Source organism: Leopardus geoffroyi, chromosome C1 (assembly GCF_018350155.1).
Source record: "Leopardus geoffroyi isolate Oge1 chromosome C1, O.geoffroyi_Oge1_pat1.0, whole genome shotgun sequence".
NCBI lineage: Eukaryota > Metazoa > Chordata > Mammalia > Carnivora > Felidae > Leopardus > Leopardus geoffroyi.
The window spans coordinates 135,976,703-135,995,924 of record NC_059328.1 but is presented as its reverse complement, the minus strand read 5'-3'; the positions used below and the strand labels follow the sequence as shown (position 1 = coordinate 135,995,924).

General features: G+C 38.8%; 1 long non-coding RNA gene across 1 annotated transcript in view; it reads right to left on the bottom strand.

The window, feature by feature from the left end:
- Positions 1 to 15,114, bottom strand: part of LOC123598895 — a 35,811-nt gene extending 20,697 nt beyond the window's left edge. The window contains exon 1 of the long non-coding RNA XR_006712863.1: positions 14,908 to 15,114. This is a non-coding gene — a long non-coding RNA (uncharacterized LOC123598895). The remainder of the gene's footprint in view (positions 1 to 14,907) is intronic.
- Positions 15,115 to 19,222: the final 4,108 nt, after the last annotated feature.

Genomic DNA, 19,222 nt, shown 5'->3' with positions numbered 1-19,222 from the left:
AAGTGATAATATGTTTCTTCCAGAATTAGCATAACTATTCCAAGCTTAGACAGATTTGCATAAAATTCAAGTTTCAGATTACTGTCATAATTTTTAAAACTGCCTTGAATGGAGGTAGATTTAAAAATAAGAATTCTGATAAATGTTTCTGCCTTGTTAAATTTTGCCAGTAGAGAAACACATATCTACATTCAGCTCTAAAATAAAACATTTTAGAGCAAAACTTTCTGTCTCCTACATTTCTTTTTCACAGTATGCCCCTTTACCAATTCCACTGTATAACCCACAAATCTAATTAAGAATGTTTGAGCCAGCAAGAGAATTGTGCAAATGATTTTCTATCCCAGTTTTCGCTCACAAATAGACACTATTTCATTTGCTATATATTCAAATAATTCTTCCTTTAAAAAAAAAAGTTTTAGATTCTAGAAGTGTTCACAAACTAATTATGCCAAAGCTCTCAATGAGCTCAACTACGATTTCATCATCGCAGGAAACACAATTGTACCTCTTGTGGCTCGTAATGGTAATGGTAGACTTCTGCATCACTGCTTTGACAATCTGCCACTGATTCTTGTGGTCTTCATCTTGGTCTCTAGACACTTAAAAACAGCTGGCAATCTTGATGGAGAATTACATTCTCACTTGTTGGTCCTTGAGCTTCTTAACAACTTAAACTATTGTCATAAAGATGTGGCTATGCCCTTGGGCTTCGGTCTGACGTATGACCACAATCCCTGGTTAAAGCCTCTTAGTAGGGTCCTGAAATATATCTTAGAGTTCCAACCTAAATACCTCTGGAAAGAAATACGTTCCTTAAAGGCGCTTGCCTTCATTTGGCGACAGATACATGTGAACAATGGAAGTGAGAAAAATCAGTACCATCAACCAACACAATGGTAGGCATGTGATTTTTTTTAATGAGTATTCTCTTGAATCCACACTTCAAGAATTGCGTTACTTAGTGAGACTACATGGCATTATTACGGTGTTATAAAATAAAATTGCATTAAGGAATGTGATATGAGTAAGCAGGGGTGAGGGAAATAGTAAAAGAGAAAAGTGAAAAGGAGGTAATTTGAGAAGACTGTGGAAAAATGAGGAGAAAATAATCCCCAATTTAGAAAAATGGCACTGAAACCAAGAAGAAAGAGATGAAGAAAGCTATCATATATGGTAAAAGATTGTAGATTATTATAGCACTCTGTTGAGTTGAATTACAGTATTATAATACTAGGATAAAATGTGAATGGACCACAGTTGTGCGATTCAGTAAAAAAGGCCAAAATCATTACATGAGTTTTGAAACATAGAATATAACGTGTGGGTTGTGGGTCATTTTGGGATGGGTGAGAGGGTCTAACCCTATCAGAGATTGAAATAGCAGAGGTTACAAAGCTTACATTTTCAAAAATAAAATGTCATTGCTATTTTTGGAATTCACTGTTAGATTATTATTGCTTTTAAAAATCAGTGTTGACCTCTTAATCTCTTTTTTTCCATATGTCCGGAGGCAAATCCTTATAGCATCAGTTGATTTTGCTAAAATGCTATGGGTACTAAAGAAAGATGATGGCGTTAATGACCAAACATTATATTCATAAAACATTGGGTTTAACAAAGAAACGGTTATGTTTCCTACAAACGAGCAGATACTTGTCTTGACACCTAATTTATGGCTGCTTTAAATCTCAATTCCATGCATGAATCTTTAGTCGCAGAGTCTCAATACCAGATGAACAACTAAACTAGGCCCATCAAGGACTTAATCCCTTTAACACAGCTCTAAATAAAGTCAGGCCATTGTTTTTTCCACTAACCTGACAAACCTGTGTTACTGGTATTGCAGACCATTGTATGGTTATTGCATGGTTAAAAAATAAACTGCTCACACATTTTACATTGTTACTAGAATTGAACTAATAAAAATTTATACCAATGAGATGCAGAAATTATTTATTCAATATTTGATGTGTCCAAAGTTAGCAAGCACAAATCATTCTTTTTAGGTGCCTTCTTAGTAATACTGGGGCACCCTGAGTTTCACACCTATCTTTCCTTCCACTTTAAGCATCTAATAGCACTTAATGCTCTGGCACAACAATTATTGGGGCGCCTGGGTGGCTCAGTCAGTTAAGTGTTCGACTGTTGGTTTTGGCTCAGGTCATGATCTCACAGTTCGTGAGTTCGAGCCCCGCATCAGGCTCCACACTGCCAGTGTGCAGCCTGCTTGGGATTCTCTCTCTCTCTCTCTCTCTCTATCTCTCCCACTCCCTCTCTGCCTCTCCCCTGCTCGTGCTCTCTTTCTTTCTCTCTCAAAATAAGTAAATAAAACTTAAAAATCATTATTGAAACTCTTGTTTTCAGAAGTAGAGATGCTGGGGCGTCTGGGTGGCTCAGTCGGTTAAGCATCCAACTTTGGCTCAGGTGATGATCTTACAATTCCTGAGTTCGAGCCCCTCATCGGGCTCTGCACTGACAGCTCAGAGCCTGGAACCTGCTTCAGATTCTGTATCTCCCTCCATTTTTGCCCCTCCCCCCCCTCTCCCTCTCTCAAAAATAAACAAACATTTAAAAAAATTTAATAAAAAAAAGTTGAGATGCTAATAAGAAATGGTAACGTATCAAAAATAATAAAAAACGAGAGAGAGAGAAAGCCTGCATCATTATCATCATGCCTCAATCACGTAAGAAAAAGTGCAAATACGTAGGTGAATGTGGAAAGTACAATACAATTTAGGAAGGAGAAGAACCCATAGAGAACACGGTGAAGACAAGCTTTCTGATTATTGCCACAGCCCTTAAACAAGATTACATAGCAATCTACCAAAGTTGTTCTAGTACAAGAGCACAAAATTTGTTTTTCCTCTTAGAAGTCTCTGGTGAGGAAGACAAGTGCCTTTTCTGGACATAACTTGTGTTGCCTCTAATCACAGTACTGAAATGTACTGAAAATATTTACCCTTTAGAATTAGAACAGTGATGACCGAACAGAATGGATTTTTTTTTTTTTCTAGACGATGCATGGATCTGTTCACTTGCCTTTTGTTTGAAAGTAAGCCATAATTTGGAACTTACCTAATTGTTTTCAGACTCTTCTCTATCTACCCTGGATGCAGTTTTCAACTTCCACTTTCTGGGTGCAAGTACCTTTCTCTACTTTAATCTTAATTGCCCGAAGTTTATGCCCTCTGCACATGGAGATCCAAGGGCGGTCAAAAGTGGCAGGGTAGCCTGCCTAATAAGCAACATTAATCACAAACAAAATTTGAAGTTAATGTTCTCAAGCCTAGTTCTTTCCATTGCATAGGCATAAGATAGGAAAGGACATGTGTTAAATAGACCCATGGATGATATTGGATTATTCCCTCTTTTTTTTTTTTTTTTTTTCTCAAGACAACTACAGCCACCCACCCCACTTCTTATGTCCTTGGTCCCAACCTTCTCTGATCTGCTCTTGTTTTAATTTCTTCAATAACCTCTTCACCACTAGATCCTTCAGTCAGTCTGCAAACATCTTCACACATACATTATCTTAAAAAGAAGAAAAACATTATTTTACTTTTCTTTTTTTTCAGTTCACTTTTTTTTTTTAATCAAGCTTTCATCTTGTGTTTTGAAAGGGTAAGTAAACTGTGTTCTCAGAGCAGATGCCACATTATATAAAGATAATCTAGATGTGGGTTTTGCTCCTTCCAGACAGCAAGTTTCCGAGAGTAAGGGCTAGGCCCTATATCTCTGTATCTTCACCAGCTAGAATTGGTCCTAGTTACACAGCAGATGCCCACCAAATAGCACATGAACTAAATCAAGTCCCTCACCCACTTACTTCTCATCCTTTAAAAATATGTCTTCTGCTCTCACAACTCTAGTGAAGGTCAACAAATCAAACACCCTTTCTCCCCTTCTACATGCTTTACCTCATTGCAGCACTGAACAGTGCAAAAGCATGCACTTTGGGGTTGAATGGGGCTGAGAAGAGCTGTTTGCTGACTGTGCAACCTTGGGCATGTTACCCAACCTCAATTTCTTCCTTTGTAAAGGAAGTGCAAGAATATACTATGTCTCATAGGATGCCTGAGAAAAGTGAATAGTATTGTACACATCCAAATCTGATATCTTGGGGTTTTTTTTGGTTTTGTTTCTTGTTTTTTAGTTTATTTATTTATTGAGAAAGAGAGGAGGCACACACACACACACACACAGAGAGAGAGAGAGAGAGAGAGAGAGAGAGAGAATATCCCAAGCAGGCTTTGCACTGTCAGCACAGAGCCCCATGTGGGGCTCAAACTCACAAACCATGAGATCATGACCTGAGCCAAAATCAAGAGTCAGACGCTTAACTGACTGAGCCACCAGGCACCCCAAGATCTGCTATATTGTTAATGCTCAGTATGTGTTGGTTTCTCCCCCCTTCTTCTTATACCCTTCATGTTCCATTTCCCACAATACTACAGTCTATGACCATCTTTTCTTATTATCATACACTGTAATTTCTCAGACTCTTCCATTACGGTTCTCCCATCACCATGGCTTCTAAGAATCTGTCCTTCTTCCTCATTCTTTCATTCTTCACCTTCTAACTCTTAATAACTCCGTCCAGTTTTCAAATTAAAATATTTACCTTTGAATTGTGTTTCCTTCTGCTTACTGACTTCAAATCTCTCCAGCCTCCCAATCTTTTGCTCCTCCACAGCAGGCTAGTCATGTGCTGGCTGCCCATGAGCTCACACATACATTTCCCGTACAAAATACGCCACTGCCTCCACTCTCCCAATATGCCTATCTTCTTGGGTTTTCCATTTTGGTAATGAGATCACCACTTTATAGAGTCAAACAAGCCAGAAGTCTGGGCACCCTTCTTGACCCTCCATGTTCTATAGCCTAACTCTGATGCATCCCCCCCGAGCAAACATTTTAAGTAGCTCCAGTTGTCTACAATGAAGTCTCTTGTTTTCCTCCTTTGCTCCTTTATGACTGATAGAGCCAGAAGATCGACAACCTCCCTTTCACCAACTCTGATCATCATCCTTGCTACTGCCTGGATGCTATCAATACCAATGCCTTAGTCTGGCATTCAAAACTCTCCATAGCCTAGTGATTACTGCAATTTCAAACTCATTTTCTACAATTCTCATACGTCACCTTGTACTTCAACCAAATTGAGCTGGTCTCAGCACTTCATTAATGATTCCAGATATCTCTGCTTTCCTCTTATTACTCCATGCCTTCCCCAGTGCCCATCTTCCAGTCCTTTTCAAATCTTATAAATACCAATAGGCCCAATACCAATGTCCTTTCTCCATGAAGACTTTCTTGGGCTCCACAGCTAAGAGCTATCTTTTGTTCTTCTAAACAGTCAAGATAATTTAGCAGGTCCTCCTTTAAAATACTTGTCTCCTATCAAACAATGGTTATTCATGTATGCTGCACATTTTTACTCCTTCCGGTGCTTGTCCACCCTCTCCTTACCACCCCGTTTCTTGATATCCTGAGGAAAAACTTACAGTGGCTTAAAAAGAATCCAGACGTCAAGGTATAGTAAACAAGCAATCTTAAATATATACACAAAACTAATTCAATAAACTTTTCAAGAGATAGCAGAACATCTCCAGCAAATAAAGTTGCTGTACATATAAAGTTACATAGTCAAAGTTTTGAGACGTACAATTCCAGGAACTCCTCTGTGCTCCGGGTGGTAAAGATTGTTGGAAATCTGACCACCAGATAAGAGGAGTGTCACTGTGCAACCAAAGGCTTCTTGCCAAAGATTTATAATTAACAACAGAATCAACTGGCATTACTAAACTATATTTCATTTCTGTAATCTCCTTTCCCTCTCTTTTGTTTTCCTCCTCCCTGTTTGTGACTGATAGAGCCAGATGATCAATAATCTCTCTTTCACCAACTCTGATCATCATCTTTGCTACTGCCTTGATGCTATTATTCACTTTAATACATTAATCCTTTGGCTGAAATTCTTAAACCACAATTCTTCATTAACGGACCATCTTGGCACCCGCATGCTGATAGAAGCTTGTCTGATGTTTCAAAAATATAGATATATAGATATAAATATATATAAATACATATATAAATATCTATAAGTAAAATATGTAAGTATATACATATATATAAATATTTATAAATATATATTTATATCTATATATATCTGAATGAAGCCTCTCTCTCCCCCAAATATCCTAACTGAAGATACAAAACAGAAAGATTTCAGCTCTTTTGCACAATCAAAGATATAAAAAGAAAATTGAATCTTATTACATAAATTAGGGAAGAGGAAAGTTTCACCTTGCTATTACAATTAGGTGTCAATATGTCATTTAGTGACAAAGTGCTGAGACATATTATGGCATTTTATTGAATTGTACTCTCATTATTATCACAATGAGAAATAGAACACACACTGTACTGGTTAGCAGACCAAACCTTTGTATGATTGCTGTAACCTTTGGTGGAGCCCAGTGATTTTTGTTCCTTTTCAGAAAGACATTAAAGTGACAGTGTGGCAGGCCATTTTTTCCACCACACACACTAAAACTAGTGTGCGTGCAGCAGAGCCCTGCCAAAGCACGTTGCATTCATACAAAGATCCATACAGATCTTAATCATAAAATAATCCATTCTGTACTCTGTTTTTATGACATTTATATGAATCTGGCCACAGCCTCATCAAGCAGTTCACAGAGGAAAATTGTTCTATTTATGTGGTCGAGACAGGGTGGACTTGATTTTCAAGCAAAGAGAAAAAGAAAGAAATACCCGATTTTTTGTAGCTGCGAATCTGGAACTCAAAAGAACTATTTTACACCATTTTGTAACTATATTTGTAACAGAGGATCAGAAGAGATGATAGTCTCTTTCTCCGTCCCCTGTCAGTAGTAAAGTCATATATTGATATTTCTGAAACCGAGAGACAGTGAAGACACCTGGAAATCGTTTTCTCCTCTTTTATTTAATTGTAAAAGGCAAAGAAATGGTTGTGTGGGTAAAAGTGGAAAGGAAACTTTCCAATGCGCATCTGCTTTAATTTATTCTTGCCCCTCCATTGTAAGAACTAATAATTTTTCAGTTAATTTCCCCAGCTTTTGCTCCGTTTACTCCTCTAAGTAGCTCACCTTCACACACCCCAAAAAAGATGACCTCTGAAAATTTGTACAAACTCGTCTGACCTTGCTTTCAGGTCTGCAATGATGGCCAAAGTTAATCTATGTACTAGGTACAGTGTCATCATTTTCTGGACTTTACTAAGATATATAAAGACTACTGTTTTATTTCCTATATACAGCATCTCTCGGAAAGCTAATTTTCTGACTAAAGTGTATGAATATGTATTCTGGGTAAAAATACATAATAGTGTTCCATGCACTCACTCACGTCGCCCTTCACTCACTTATAATCATTCTGACTTCACTACCAGTGCCCCCCCCCCCCCCCCCCCGGTAATGTTAGCTTTAAGCCATCACATACAGCTCCTTTAGATGCTGGTTTCATTCCCTCCATGTCAGAAACGAGGTTCTGATGGTTTAAATCCTACATTTATGAGAGAGATCTGAGTTCAAGTATTCTGGCTTCTTTCAAGGTGCCTTTACTTGTTTGAATGTGGAATAATAAGTAAAGAAAAGTCCAGGAACAAGTATATAATCAGACACCACGTGACCCGAGGAACCACATTAGATGTGGATATTTTTGTATACGTTTCATTAGAAAATAAACCTTTTCCCTTTCAAATAATAAAAAACACTCCTCCTTTCTTTTAGAACAAAGAGGGGGAAAAGAGAAAGTGCCAATAAGTGTAAGACTGTTGTAAGAAGCTGAATTAATGTGAATAATTACGTAACGATTGCTCCTAATTAAATAAGGATAATGTTCAGGGTTTTTTTTTTTTTTTCTTCTTCTCAGAAACCACTGGTATTTAGGAATATACTATACACAGCTTTCTTTCTCTAGCCACCCCTCCCCCAAATAAATGACAGCATAAATAGACACATAAACTCCATATGAATCATTAGTGTGTGAGATACTGTTACCCTGGGGCTGCTCTAACTCACATATATTCCCTTCTTCCTATTTCAAATCTTTAAAATATTTTCTTTTCAAATACTTATAAAAGCACGTATGGTTGAAATAAAAATAAAGCACATACAGATGATATTTTCAAACACAGCACTCTCATATACTGGAAGGAAAATACGCATGTTCTGCTTCTCTGGGTCCAATATATACATTCAGGGAAAGTAAGAGCTTAAAAGTAGGGAAGATCAAGAATAGATCATAGAACTACTTTAAAATGTTACAACTGTCATTTAGAAAAAAAAAAAAAATGGCATCTTTCACCCAGTCCACCTACCTAATGTTCAAGTTTATGAAAGAATGTGCATTCCATTGCTAAAAGTGTGTGTGTGTATAAAAGTGCCTGTACTTCATGTGCAATCACTATGTGAAGATGAGAAGTTGTTGATAAATTTCAGCCATTCTAAAATATATTTGATTAAAAAAAAATCCATTTATTAAAAAAAAAAATTTCTCCGTAGTTTGTCCGGAGAATAACTATTTATCAATGTCAATGTCATTTTATGCTTTAGCCGGCCCTAACTTTGTGGAAATGATCTTCAAGGTAAAGACTGCCGTAAAACCCTGAAAATCCAACCCTTGAATGTCTCTTTTCTGAATATAAGGACCTCCTAGAAGGCATGTTTGACCCTCCCTACCCTTCTTGTAAGAGCCAAGACAAATGTTAACTGCAATGTTGGAGAGTTCAGCATGAAGCAAAGTGGTGGAGATTATACCTGTTTTGTTTTTTGTTTCTCTATTTTGCAGTTAACAATGAGAAAATTCTATAGTACTCCTTGAGGACAGCGAGAAAGCTCATTAATGTTTTGTTTCTGTTGTTGTCATTGTTTTCTGATCTGGCAGATATTCACCTCCCTAAACCGCATTTTCCTTGACAACACTGGGATTTAGGGGAGTGGCAAACTCTCCATAGGAAGAATCGCACATCAAATGTAGCCTGACCACATGAAATTAGCTGTAATGAAGACAAAAGAATGCAAAGTATGTGTGACATTAAAAAAAGAGCCCCAAGACGACATTCATAAGCCAGGTCCATGCACTGAGCATGTCTTCAAAATCTAGCAGGGAACACTTTTCTGGAGTAAGAGAAGAATTGCACAATGGAGCCACATTATAACATATACTGAAGTTACGTGATCACAACTATATGCAATTTGGCTAAAAAGATAAACAAGGACAAATCTATTTATGCATCAAGGCACTTCTGCCAGCTATTTCCACAGAATGAGCATGAAATAAGACACATGAAGCCACCCTTCCTTTAGCCAATACCAGTTATCATGTGCCTTTCATATATTAAACAGCTTCCAGCACTGTAGGGTGACTCAGATAACCATTGTTTTCTACAATACAGATCCTAAATACAAGCCAACTACTTTATTTATGGTCAAGCAAAAAGACAAACCAACCAAACAAACAAGCGAAAAAACAAAAACAAAAAAACTATCTACTCCATTGGTCTCCAATATGGCAGCTTCCTAAAAAGGTAATTTTGTCTATCCCTTTTTGTTTGTTTGTTTTTAGTTTATTTATTTATTTGAGAGAGACAGAGACAGCATGAGTGAGGGGAGGGGCAGAAACAGAGGGAGAGAGAGAGAATCTCAAGCAAGGCCCATGCTGCCAGCTCATGAAACCATGAGCTCGTGACGAAGCCGAAACCAAGAGTCAGTCACTTAACCCACTGAGCCCCCCGGGTGCCCTGAACACAATTTTTATTCTTATATACTGACCTTAGAAACGTGTTCATAGCTATATCAGATAAGACTCTCTACATATCTTTTTTTTTTTTCTTTTCTTCTCATTTCTTTCTTTTAGGCAAACATTTAACATTCCCAGTAGATCTGATCCCTGGTACCCATTAAAGAAATCAATTAGTAAAGCAAAAAACTTATTGAATATCTGCAGTTTGCCAACCTAGATGCTATGGGCAATAAAAGAAAACATACTACTTGATATCAATCTTCAAGTAATTAAAAAATTTATGCATGAAAATGGAAGAGGCCAGACCACGACTCTTTACTACCCAACAATCACACATCTTTGTATTCCATGAATTAAATTCTAGGGAGACTGAGGGATTATGTTATGAGTGTGCTATGGAATAATCTGAAAAAAAATTTTGTAGGCAGTGTTTGAGGTGAGTATTAAAAGAGGAAGTATAGATTAGATAGAGTAAATGAAGTTCAGTTTTCTTAATGTACTGCTACATGGTTAAATGACTGATAAGATTCTCAAAATAGAGAATCCTAGTTCAGAACAATTTCCTAGGACCCAAAAAATGGTTGGGGGCGCGGGGGAACAGGCAAGGTGGCAGACTCGAATAGAACGAATTAGTTGCCCACTTTATTTTGGAATTCAAAAAGCAAAATTTTGAAAATGACATTAGAATGTTCTCTGGCTTTCAGAGAACTCATTGGTTTGACACACTGCATATATTACAAATGGCCCTTGAATTTCTTACTAGTGAATTGGGGACCAGTTGAGGCTATCCACAGGAAGGACTTTTTTACCATAAAGACAGCAATTCACCACGGAAGTGTTGAAACAGATTAAAGTCATGTATTTGCAAGTGGAAGAGAGCCAAAGCATAAGAGACTCTTAAAAACTGAGAACAAACTGAGGGTTGATGGGGGTGGGAGGGAGGGAAGGGTGGGTGATGGGTATTGAGGAGGGCACCTTTGGGGATGAGCACTGGGTGTTGTATGGAAACCAATTTGACAATAAATTTCACATATTGAAAAAAAAAAGAAAGTAAAAAAAAAATAATAAAAAATAAATAAATAAATAAATAAATAAAGTCATGCATTTGCATATACTGTGAAAATCTCTTAAAAAGTCAAAGATTCGGGGCGCCTGGGTGGCGCAGTCGGTTAAGCGTCCGACTTCAGCCAGGTCACCATCTCGCGGTCCGTGAGTTCGAGCCCCGCGTCGGGCTCTGGGCTGATGGCTCAGAGCCTGGAGCCTGTTTCCGATTCTGTGTCTCCCTCTCTCTCTGCCCCTCCCCCGTTCATGCTCTGTCTCTCTCTGTCCCAAAAATAAAAATAAAATGTTGAAAAAAAAAAGTCAAAGATCCTAACAGAATATCCAAACGCAATCCCTAATTTCTATTACACCGGAAGGAAGCTAAAAATGTATAAAACACGCATACAAAACAACAGTCTAATGCAACTTTTTCATTTTGACTTTCTGTTGTAACCAACAAAAATGATGACCAAGTCAATGATCTACCTAAAAAAACAAGTATGGTTATGGCATAACTGGCCACACCTTTTCCGATTTTTTTTTTTAACAAACACACCTGTATTCTTTATTCATATACAAAGAAATACACTCAATTTACCATTGTCACATGTGTAGGTTAGGCCAAGCCCTGTTAACTGCGGGCGCTTGGAACCTGGAAGACCACAGGGTTCACTGATGTATCTACAGTCCCCTGCAAAGAACAGGAGGAAGCGCTCTGCAAACACCAATCGAGGAGACTCTGGCTCCCTTGTGAAATAGTATCTGGGAAGCAATAGGCCATTTGTGACGTGGCCGCAAGCAGGAATGGAGGTATCTTGTTTTGACCAAAGCTCCGTGATACCTTGAGTGGCAGAGAGATAGCCCCGCAAGCCAGGCTCTACCAGCAGCCGCAAGGGACGAAAGTCTCCAGAAGCACAGAGTCACGCGAGGATTGACTGCAGTAGTCTCCATCTCTCTTTGTGGGATTAATGCCCGTAAAGATATCAGCACCATCCTCGGTGTCATCTTCCAAACAAAGGACCACAATGCAGAGAGAACAATATTAATTATAGTCAAAATCACTTGTGCACTCAGCGATTTCAATAGGGACAATCAGTTTAAGTGGCAATGGCAAATTCTCAACATAAAACACACTTGCTACAATCCAAACTGGATTTCGAGAGAGGTGAGCAGCCGCTTTAGTTGTTTAATCTGGTTATATTTGAGCTAAAGTAGTTCACATTTTTAGAATGAATGAATCAAAGGCGTAATTGTTTTTGTCATCTGCACAGCAATTTTACTCCTGAATGCATTGTTTTAGGCAGGAATTAATAAAAATTGCATGCGCTTCAGGTGCTGGGTAGATCACCCTTTTCCACACAGCCCAGCCTGGAGCTGTGAATGCTCCTTTTCTTATTATCAGTTAATAATTCTCTCTCATTGAGGCAAATTAGGAACTTGACTGTGTTCGAGAGTCCAGAACACTGCTAGAGGCAAAAGGGGGCTAAATGGCAGAAATTCCTGTCTGAGCAAGATGCATGAAGCACGACATTGTGTCCACCACAAAAGCCGCTCTGTATTTTTGATCCTTTCTAATTTAATTAGCCCAAGAGGTAGCGCATTAATTTGCCAAGAATTCTTCTGATGCGAAAGCTGCCCTTATTGCAGTGAAGGGAAAAAATAACCTGCGTGCTACAGTGGCATGCTAGTAATGAAAGGGGGTTATTTTTGTGTTACAAATGGCATTGCAGGGTTACAAGAGACCTTTAAACCTTTTTATCTCTGGTTAGGTCATATGTAACACAGTGCAACACAAAGCGCTAATTAACCAATTCTGGTCCAGACATCTTTTAGAACACTTAAGAGAGTTGCACAGTTAGAACCCAGGTCAAACGCATGTGCTTTGTTTGCTTTTAAAACCTGAAAACATCCTCTGGTGTAGACATTAAAAATAGAACAGAAAAAATCATCCACTGGCAGTTCAGTTACTCTACGGACTCGGCACTCTCGATGTTTATTCTCGTCTTTGTTTTCTTTCTGTTTAATGATATTCTTTATGTGGGCAAGCTGGAGCCTTGAGGTCCCTTAGAAGGTCTCTTGGCTCTTTATGCTGTATTTGTTTGGTAAATTGTCTCCATGTTAATCGTCTTCATCAAATACTTGGAGTCGGTTTTGAAAAACTTTGATCACATCTACCACCACCAATCCTCTTCATCACCATGTGCTTCTGACATGCGCTCCTGCACTCAAATAGGTCATTTACTCATTAAAGAATGAGAAACATGCATCCTACCATAAATTCTCCCCAATACTTTGAACTGTTAATTAAGCTTATGTAATCACGTCTCCTGGTTGCGGAACTATTTCTCTTCCAGAAATTACAGGAGCCCGCGTAGGGACTTCCAACACCCTGTCGCCTTTCCTCATCACTTTCCATCCCTGCTGCCTGAACATGGTTGGGTAAAAACACTCCCTCCCAGAGACTAAGTCAAGAAAACCTGAGGATTATTACATTTTACATTCAATTCTCCTGTCCCTTTAGTGAAAACCAGTGGAAGACAATAGCTGTAAAGGAAAGCATTGATACTTTGCTTCCTCCCAGCTTCTGGCTAGAAATCAGTGAATTAAGGGAAGGTGGCATTCAGAGTGTTTCCGGCTGTGTATTCTGGATACCTAGAGGCATCGCAAGTAGCCAGATTATGGGAGAGCGTAAGATTTAGTAGCCAAACTGAGAAGAGGAAATTAACATTGTCAAGATGTAGGGCAGGATGGACCCAGGTTCAAGGGAGTGGCCTGGGGTGAGAAGGCAGAGAGCAGAGGAGAGAGAAGAGAGGGATCTTTCTTAAAAAGGGATTATGGACAAGAGGTTTAAAAAAAAAAAAAAAAAAGGAAAGGAAAAAGTAATTGGGTGTTAATTGCAAGGGAAGGATAAGGGTTGGGGGGGGTGAATTGAATTAGGAGAATCTCTAAATTTAGCAACATTTTCTCATGGACAGCAGTACGAAATAATCCGGTTTCTTAAAACAGAGCTTGTCCTTTCAAAACATTTTTATTTTTTAAAGGAAACACACTTCCAGACATTTTCGTTCCAACCTAGAAATACTTTTCAGTTTGATTTACAATGCACAGCTTAAAAAACCCTCGAATTAATTTTTGTTCTGAACTTAAAATTCTTTATCTTTTATATTGCTTTGTAGATTATGTTTAAAAATCCACATCTACATAATAAGATGATGGTTTTCTTATATGAATTAAAAAGTTCATATATATGTTATTAATATCACATACGAGCAAGATAACTTAGCTGAGAATGTGCTTTTATAGATATATGTTAAACTGTTCTGAATTTTTCCAGGTTGTCCAAATGATTTGAAAGGGTAAAAAGATTTTTTAATACACAGTAAATACTTCTGAAATAGTGAATTAAAATGAAAAACAGATGACACATTTATTCAGCTTTTGGCTTCTGTAACATCAAACAGCACATTTTCTTCAAATGGTTTCATCAGTGGACCGGTAACCTCTTAAAATGATTGACTCAAACATGTCACTTATTTGATGATTGCAGGTTTATAAACTAGTCCCTATTTTTTTTTAATCCATCAACATGTTACATATGTCTCACAATAGATTAAAAGGTAGCATTTATTCCTATGCTTTCTCTGCAGATAATTTTAAGTTTTCAAATAAAACGATGATATAATGTACGAATAAAGTATTTTAAGTCCATTAAAGAATATCTTAAAATTTGTAGTTGATTGATTTTATTAAAGGAGTTTAGTTTAGTTTTGTTTTGTTTTTTATAAAGATTGATAAAGTCCATCTAACCCCAGCTCACAGAAAGAAAAAACGGAGCAACTTTTTACCAGGATGATATGCAGGCGTGGAATTTATTCAAAGGATGGAAAGCAAATGAAAGGCATATACAAATTTGAAAGGAAAAAAAAAATAGTGAAATCATTATTTTGAGTTCATTTTTAAATAAATGATAAGAAACTACTTTCAATGACTTGATAAAATGAATTTTTTTTTTCTCTTGAATTCCAGATACCTCCCTAACGTCAGAGAATACACAGCAGAGCAGAAACAACTTACCTATGTCTACTTTCAAGATAAAGCCAGGACCCTGAGATCTCAATCCATCCTCCACGGAGGATGTACCATGGAGCCCACACCAGGGTAGGTCTGAGAGTGCATACATTCCCTGATATGCTCATATTCTCCGTGTCCCTGGAAATCTGTTGATACTTAAATACTCTCAGTTGGGACAAGTTTAAGAGGAACTAAAAATATAAAATCCTCCCTGGAGAAAAAGGAAGAGTGAAAGACCAATGGCAAGAAACAGATTTCTCCCCAAACATACCAAGAATGAAAAAGGGCACCTTGACCTCTTGGTGTGGGCCTGGGATAAGTGTCCTGAGGTGATGTCTCAGGCAGGGTCACAGTCCAAACAGATGACACACTCTAGCGTGGAGGCTGAAAAGAGTTTAATAAAAGGACACTCTACAAAAATACGGTAGGGAAACTGCTGAGAAATGGAGTGCACCGGGGCCAGTGACAGCAGAGAGCCGGTTACACCGTGAGGCCTTGAGAGGCGAGAGGAAGGAATGGTCATCAGAGCCCAGAGAGAGGTGACTGCAAAGGACCACTCACTGGCACAGAGGCCACTGCTTGGATAGAGGGCCACAGGCAACTCACCACCGCTCACCAGGGAGGGGGCTGGGAGAACTAACACATAGACCCCACTCTCCTCCCACCCTCTGCCCCACCATCGTCCTGAGACTGTGACAGAGACCAGCCAGAAAGCAGAGAGCAGTGCTTACAATCAGCCTCTCAGGGAGACAATGGCCTGGAAGGGCTGTCATAAGATAACCAGCATAGGTGACTTTGAATATTTAATTGTGGAGAAGAAACAGTTCTTAACATGAATACAAACTGCTAATGACCTTGTGGAAGGAAAACACGGTCTCTTTTCCGGAAGCAATATTTGCAGTACTCTAGGATAAGAAACATGTCTGTATATGCCCTCACCCACACCCCCACTCACATATACCAAACTATTCTTCAAAGAAAAACAGAAGCCAAATTATGAAACAAAATAATATAAAATATACAAAATTATGACAATAAAACATAAGAATGTACAAAATTATAGCGAACTTTAAAATTCTGCGACCAGCCTCAGTTTCTCACTATTAAGAAATATAATCTATCCAGTTAAGGTGTTAAAACACACGAGGAACAGCGAGAGAATCAGGAAGAAAAGAAAAAGTAAAACAAGAAAAGACAAACAACTACGGGAAAAGTTAATCGAAACATGGTTCTTTTCATTTCCCTTTTCTTCCCCACAATGCAGGCCCAGATTGCTTGCTAATTCTTAGAAGCCAGAATCTAAGGGTCCCCTGAAATCTCACTGCTCTTGAGGCTTTTTCTTTTTCTACAAGCCAGCAGATCCCACCCTGTTTTCTAAGCAATCTTAGAAGACATCTAGAAATACAGAAGTGTAATTCTCCAGTCAGGGGGAAATGGGGGACACTGGAAAGCTATTTCCATAACCAGTGAAGCTATTTTGGATCTATATTTCTATTCTCCACCCATTACCCACCCCTTGTGCTGCTCCCGTGTGAAAGCATGAGGCTCCTCTGAAGACATGAAGGATCCTAGGTCACGGCCTTCTAGAGACAGTGCTTATGCATGCAACTCCACGGGCCACTCTCTGCTAAATAGTCTCCTTTCTCCCTTCCCTGACCTACGTACACACAACTGAAAACATCAAAACTGCATATTCTCTGTCATGTCATGTAGAACGCCATCTTAAGTGCATCTTGATTCCTCTCTTTCTTCCTTTCCTCCTTCCCTCTTTATAACACGTGTTCATTTCATGGACCTTTACTGAGCTCCAATATGGAAGCCACCGGGCAAGGCTAAGGATACAAAATAACTCAACCTGCCCCAGCCAGATCTTGAGCAACACACAGAACCACAGAAAAAGAGAGACATACTGTCTCACTGTCCTTTCCCCTCCCCCCCCACCCTTGTAACACAACAGCAGATACTAAACATATAAATGCATATCTAGAGCACATCTATGTATTATTGCATAAATGCGTGCATATGTATATACATAGTCTGATCCTAAAATACCTCCAGTCCCTTGGGGAAAGATCCTCCTCCACTCGCCACACTGTCTCCTGGCATCATTCCTATGTTTCCTGGTCTTTCATTGAATTCCAACAGGTTTTCAAGAATTAAACATATGCAAGGAAGGTAAAGCATACTCAGAATGGCAGATATAAGCTCATTGCTGGATGAGAGCTCACGGTGGTAGGAGCTGGGAATCAGCTCTGGAAGAGGAAGAAGGACATAAATAAAAAGATGATATATGCAGACGGTATTTTATAAGACTGTGGGAGGAAAAAGAAAAAAAACTAAGTACCCAGGTTCCCTTCAAAAATACCTTCTTTCCATTTTTTCCCCCTGGAAACCTACTCCTTAAGAACAAACCGGCTTGAAATTGAATCTTGGGAACTAAACTGTATGAGGACAGATAATATGGAAGAAAACCCTTCATTTGGGTAGTCACCGCTTCTCAGAAGCATCTGCCTTAGGATAGAATATATGCTTCTCCAGAGCTATGAGAGTCAGCTGGGTAACCTTAAAAATTGTTGGGTCCAAGGGCACCTGGGTGGCTTGGTCCATTAAGCACCCAACTCTTGATTTCAGCTCAGGTCACGATGTCACAGCTCACGAGTTTGAGCCACACATCAGGCTTTGCGTTGACACCACAGAGCCTGTTTCAGATTCTGACTCTCTGTCTCTCTCTCTGTCTCTCTGTCTCTCTCTCTCTCTCTCTCTCTCAAATATAAATATTTCTAAAACATTTTTTTTTAACTATCAGGTCCAGCCCCAAACCAGGTGCGCCCAGACACCAATATGGTTGAAAATCGCCCGGTTGAGGAGCACCTGGGTGGGTCAGTCAGTTGAGTGGTAGGCTCTTGGTTTTGGCTTAGGTCATGATCTCCAGGTTGCCTCAGTTCAAGCCCTGCATCAGGCTCTGTGCTGACAGTGCAGGGGGAGCCTGCTTGGGATTCACTGTCTCCTTCTCTCTCTGCCCCTCCTGCACTTGCGCTGTCTCTGTCTCTCTCAAAATAAATAAACTTTAAGAAAATAAAAAATAGGGGCGCCTGGGTGGCGCAGTCGGTTAAGCGTCCGACTTCAGCCAGGTCACGATCTCGCGGTCCGTGAGTTCGAGCCCCGCGTCGGGTTCTGGGCTGATGGCTCAGAGCCTGGAGCCTGCTTCTGATTCTGTGTCTCCCTCTCTCTCTGCCCCTCCCCCGTTCATGCTCTGTCTCTCTCTGTCCCCCAAAAAATAAATAAACGTTGAAAAAAAAAATTTAAAAAAAAAAAAAAAGAAAAGAAAAAATAAAACTCCTCAGTTGGTACTAACGTGCAGCCATAGTTGTATGCAATAACTATATAGGTAGACATATGATTATTGCATTCCTATCATCCTTAGTAAAAGAAAATTATTCTAAATAATTCAGTTTTGCTTTTGACATCAAGAATTTATTGGAATAATATAATAATATACCTTTAAACGTCTTTAAAAATAAAGATTGATATCAAATTTTTAAATAGAACCTATTGTTGTTTAAGATAACCGAAGCATGGAAGTTTTTTTAATGCTTAATAATAAAATGACCCTCCTAGAAAAATAGCAAGGTCTTGGTAAGCAGATGGAGTTTGGGTCAGAATAATGATGCAAAATTTTTATTCAAGCTTACTCCCTCCCACCCACGTCTTCTATTTTCTCATCTATGCCATGTCTGGAGTCTATTGTACAGAATTTAGATAGGTTGGTAATATGCAACACAAGTTAGTTTGGGTACTGCTGATTTACAGAGACTCAAAGTCTCTTTCATCCAAATATTCAGTAATTTTATAAATACATCTACTTTGGTATCCATTTTAGTGAGTAGTACCGGTCATGGTTTCCCAGCGCATTCACACAATTTAAGAAGCCACCTCGATGCTGGGCTTGTGCTGTGCACAACAGCAGCCAAAATTAAGGAAGGGCTTCGTCTTTAGAGGTATGCTCGCAAGGTATGGAAACCCAGATTAGCTCTGGCATGTAAACTACCAAAAACATTCTTGTTAACTGGGCAACATGTTTTCTAAAGGTGCAGAATCCACTTTGTTTCTATCACTTGTCAGAGTTAAGCATAAATAATGTACAAACAAACAAACTGTGCCAGTATAAAATGTAATATTTGTTTATGAGACACTTCCAGAATCTGACAGTGGCCCTCTGTTAACAATATTTAGGCCATAACTATATTGGCCAAATTTTTCAAAAAAATTCTTAAGCTTTGGGTAATGTTAATCAGCTTTAAAACCACCCCTGTATCTG